Genomic DNA, 5627 nt, shown 5'->3' on the forward strand with positions numbered 1-5627 from the left:
TGTATACCTTTTTGTGTATTCTATACTAAAGTTTAAAAAAAGTAAAACAATCATACATACTGTACCTGACTTTCTGTAAACAGAGCTGGCCATAGAAGAATCATCTGGCTGATGCGAGACTTGTCGTTTACAACTTCTTTTCTGCGAAGAGCAAATGTAATGTTCATGTGTTTCTTGACAAGTGAATTAAGTAATCAGCCTCAGAACAATACTCTGCAAACCCACAAGACAGACAGCAAAACGTAACTGGTGCGTGCGTCACTTGGCTGCTGACCAGAAAGTTTGGTGTGAAAGTTAGATAAGTTAAATGATTTAAAAGTGCATAGACATTCCTGATGCAAACATGGAAATGGCTCATTTCTAGCATACCTACCATGTTTCAGTCTATAATGTTTAAATAGCTGTGATCATTTTTCACAGTTAAAAGAACAGTACTTACACTTCCAATGCATACCTTCTTGCCACCTGAAACACAATCAAACTTATTGTTATAGAGTGTCCAATTATGTCTGCAATTAAACATAAATTGACTTCAACTTCTATATAAACATTAATGTTTAAATTCACTCACCAGATTGATTAAATTGGTCGTCCTGTCGCACTCTCTGCTCCACTAGAACCACAGCATGCATGTCTAACTCGAAGGGGTTCAATGGGACAGTGTCAGTCGCAAGCCAGTGACATAAGTTAACCAACGAACTGACATCTGAAAAGACAACGATCTGTTTAAAGTATGTTTTCTACCCTCGCAAACAACCTCTCGATGAAACAGCTAGAAAATACACAGACGATAAAAACTCATCTCACGGCAGTTCAGGCTTTGCGCCGTATCCGTGTCGAACTCGCAGGGGTTAAACGCAGAGGTGGACGAAGTACACAACTTCCTTACTTGAGTAAAAGTACAGAAGTACGTGCAAATATTACTCCACTACAAGTAAAAGTTGTAAAGACAGATTCATACTTAAGTAAAAGTACAGAAGTACGTGCTTTTAAAAGTACTCAAGTATTAAAAGTACATTTTCCAGTAAGTAGTAATGTTCTTGTAAATAGTAAAGTGTAGAAGCCATGTGTTTGTTGGGTTTATTACCATAATTTAACTACAAACATAAACTATAGCTAGTATAATGAAACTATGTTATTTTTAGTTGCTGTGGTTTTACTAAAGATTATTAATTGGAGTATGGTTCCTATATGTTGAAATGGTAAATGTGTGGATACTGTGGTTTTACTGCAAATACCATCCCTGCTGAAAAAAACAATGAATTTTTGAATTAGAATGAGATTTTTTAATTAAATTCCTCTTTGTAGTGTGTTTTGGGTTTTATTCCAATAGGATTTACCATCCCACCAATAGAATCCATCACATACAAGTAGACAACAAGTATCCATAGTACAATTCCCATTATAACCATTAAATCCATTACATGTTATGTTGTATTTTGGGCAGGGTTCTATAGTTTTTATTTCAACAGGAATACTTCAACTATAGTTACTTCAGTAAAAACATCATTCATTTTCCAAATCGCTTTAAATGATATAGCAGCAGATCAGAAGTTAACACGCACGCGTAGCTCAAGGTGTATGTGATGCTTATTTACCGTTTAGCCGATCATTTTCATGACAATGTTTCTACGATCTTTGACTGATCGTAACCCACAGATGATTACACCACACTTTAACATGTGCCTTTTTCGTCTTTTATTGTTCTATTTGTCTTTTTAGAGCGCTATCACATGTAGCAGCGCCTACGTTTACATTAGTTTAGCGGGGAAGATCCCAGAGTTGCCAGATTAGCGTAAAAAATCTGCCAAATGGCCATTCAAAACTTGCCGGTGTTGTGCCGAAAACACACTCCCTGCCAGAATCGCACTGCCTTCGCGTGCGCGCGCGTGACGTCACTCGATGCCACCGCTGGTTTACAAAGGCGATTCTGGTCTGTAACTCGCGTTTTCCAGTATTCGTTACGAAAATGTCACATTCTTAGACAATGTAAGCAATACAGCTATTTTTATGTGATTGATTTAAACTTCGTTTGAATAAATGTCTTATATTTACATACGGAGAATAAGCATTTAGTGGATCGAAATAAAGTTGGATTAAACTAAATCGACTTTCTTGTTGTTCCAAATGACTGTAAACAGTACTGCATTACTGACTGAATCAACTCTTTTCATTACACCTAAATGTGTGTTTTACACCTAGGCCTTACACAAGGCAGAAAATTACATGTAGTTGAGGACACACACTGTAAAGAAAGCAGACACATCTGACGATATAAAATAATGTATAGATGATCAAATTGAAAAAAAAGGTTTTAAATGGCGAACACTGGCATTTTTTAAACGGGTAAAGACGAATGATGATCCTGCAGAAAGATTTATTGATTTAAGTTGAAAAGGTAATGTAACATGGGGGGGGTATAATGCTCTTTATAATGCTTTATAATAATGATAAACACTTGTATTTTTCAGGAGACAGACTGCAGATCGAGAGATGTCACCAGCATCCGTTTTCATGTGTCTCTGACATAGGGCTGGGGGTAAACGATTATTTATTAAACGATTAATCTGGCGATTATTTTATCGATTAGTCGACTAATCTAACGACTAGTTGGACGATTAATCTAACGGTTATTTTTCTGCTGCTCGATTAATAAAATGTATCGATACATAATGTATCTCAAATAAATACCAAAAAAATCTTAAAAAAACACAAAAACAATGCATATTAGAACAACAGCTATGACAGTGGGGTATTTTAAATCTACTCTTAACCTCATTGCAGTGCTATGCTATGATTAGTTTATTTGAACGCTAACGTGGCTATCTAGCACTTTGGTGGTGCTAGGCTAACCAAGTAACCAACGCATCTTGGCTCTCTGTGCAGTTTGTTCGTGCTAGGTTAGTGGCTAACGTTCACGTTAGCTAACGTCAGCTGCTATAGATAGCTGTGTTCTGCAGCCGTAAGCTAGCTTCCATTCAAGCCAACATTAGATGATAACTAACATTAGCTAAACATGGCTGTCTAGGTGCCAGTAGCTACCTAGAACGGGCAAACTGCACGGAGAGCTAAGATGGTTGGCTAGCACCACCGAAGTGCGCAGAGCTCAAGCTACACAACACACTACACAAACATGAAATTAATTTAGCCAACGTTAGTACTTACTTGTTATTGTCTCCTTCACCAGTGACAATGGGGTGCCTCCGTTTCAGATGCTCCAGAATTGCCGTTGTGCTGGTGTGGTATGCCAACTCGATTTGGCAAAGAGCGTAAATAACGTCACCTTTACGTTTGGGACTAAATTTGAAATATTCCCATACCTTCGAAGATTTAGGGCGAGCTGTTTTTTTAGGATTTTTTTCTTTTATTGGGGCTTTGTTCGGAATTATGTGAGGAGGTTGCTGTTTCCTCCTCCATTCTGCAATGTTTTGGTCTCCCACGTGTGTGTGGCGAAGCGTCGACGCAAAAATATGACGTCGCGTCGATGAGGCCTACTCTGACATTGCAAACCGTGAGATTTGGGGGGGGGAGTTGATTTTGGCAAGGCTTGCCGAAAACCGCAAGTAGTCCCCGCTGCAGACTGTAGCACGGTGACGTCATGCATTTCGACGTCATGCATGTATAAGTGCGCATGCGCAACATGACATACTGCATGCCTTTAAACCGCATGCGCCATACAGACGTAGTTTGTTTACTTCCGTATATGAACATGTTCAAACAACACAGGGATCGGATTCGATTTCAATGGTACTAAGTGAATGAGCATATTTATGGTGTCTTTACAATTGTGTCTTTTTGTTTACCGATTTTTATTACAGTGCTGACTTTGTCAAAGTCACAGAGGATGTCATTAAAAAACATTATAACATTTTGTGATACGCGTTCACATTTTAAATGGCATGGTTTCTTTTTAAATATGTTTAAAAAAGCCCTTAAACAAATGAAGGCTTTAAAATATCAGAGCTTTTACATTTTTTTAAACGTTTTTTTTTTTAAGTATAATATTAAATGAAACATTACATAATACTAAATAATTAGTATTATGTAATGTTTCATTTAATATTATACTTTTAAGACGACTAGCACAACACTTAAATCCTGGGACATGGAGGGAGTGCAGCTGTGATGACAATACAGTAAGCAGCAGCCATAAGCATTGTAGGCCTTACCAGCTTTTGATGATTTCACTTCATTAGTGTGTGTGTGTGTGTGTGTGTGTGTGTGTGTGTAAAATATATATATATATAATGTATCGCTTTATTGCTCCCTGAACTCTCTGTAAGTCACTTTGGATAAAAGCGTCTGCTAAATCTAAATGTAAATATATAGATATATCTCGGGGCATTCCCAGACACCAGACAACACAAGTTCAGATAACTGTGGAGTGTTTGTGTTGATAGCAAGTCAGTGTTGTAAACAAAGTCACATGAAAAAGTTAAACTAAATATTTCCTACTTGTCAAATATGTTTGCATGTGGTGTTCTGTTGCTTGGTATTAATCAATACAAAAACAAACATTGAATTTTTCAATGACAAAAGCAATAAGCAAATTAGNGCAGGCCCGGATTAAGAACTCAGAGGCCCCTGGGCACAAGTGTTTATGGACCCCCCATACACACACATGCGCACAATAAAGTTTTAAATTAGCCTAGGGTACTATGTGTATGAAACACCTCTATGTTTCAGGATTACATATTAATTATTACAAACTATGATCACAACCTGAAGGACAATATCAACACCTGTACACATCCTCCATCATACAGGATTTACAACAAGATTGCAACAAGGCCTTCCTGGACCAGCAACAACAATATTAAGACCTTTCCCTGCATACTGTAACTCACTGTCATATTCAGCACACATAACACCTCAACCTTTTAATTCAGTTCTATCAGATTCTTCCATAATTCAACACAAACATGCCAGATTCACAAAACTGTTCTTAAGAGAAAATATAAGAACTTTCTTCAGATAAATTACAGAAAGTTTTTTAAAATATTCTTAAATGCAATTCTAAAATATTTCCATCTTCATTTTTTCAAAGACTAAACGGGCAGGGCAGTCTTTGTCAATGATTATACTACAAGAGTAATTTGTCCATTTGTTAAACTTTATTTGTGTAACAAGCACCTCTCGACTCACGTTATTATGTAAGCGTGTAATGTGTTACAGTAAACGACATTAACAAGTATTATAAGTATTATTTAGCATATATATTATGACATCTTTTTTTTAAAACATTTTGCGATGTATGTAAAAGCACTGTGGATTACCAATATTTAGCCTTCATTATTAGATAAAGGCAGTTACTGATCAACATTATATCAATATAAAATAATTCACAATTGGCAAGGAAACACCACCAAATGTAAAAAAACCTCTAATCTTTTAAGATTTAAGACAGCCACGAGGGTATATCAACTCATTATATTTACAACAATAAAATCGTTCTCATTGACATATTTTCAGTTTCTGTTGTCAGTTCATGACGCGACATCATCTAACAACTTAGAATAAAAAGCGGTGATTTCGACTATTTGTTCTTTCACACAGCCTCATGGTAACCATGTGCATATTTACCGACGAACTTTGTTCATATTTATATATCCAAACAGTCGATAACA

At 36.5% G+C, this 5627-nt stretch overlaps 1 long non-coding RNA gene across 1 annotated transcript; it reads right to left on the minus strand.

The window, feature by feature from the left end:
* Positions 1-219: 219 nt before the first annotated feature.
* On the minus strand, positions 220-4523 carry LOC130548506 (uncharacterized). Its single transcript, XR_008962048.1, has 3 exons — positions 3166-4523; positions 572-706; positions 220-465 (listed from the first exon to the last, which is right to left on the minus strand). It is a non-coding gene; the product is annotated as an uncharacterized LOC130548506 (long non-coding RNA).
* Between the last annotated feature and the right edge of the window lie 1104 nt (positions 4524-5627).

This window comes from Triplophysa rosa, linkage group LG25 (genome assembly GCF_024868665.1).
Source record: "Triplophysa rosa linkage group LG25, Trosa_1v2, whole genome shotgun sequence".
NCBI lineage: Eukaryota > Metazoa > Chordata > Actinopteri > Cypriniformes > Nemacheilidae > Triplophysa > Triplophysa rosa.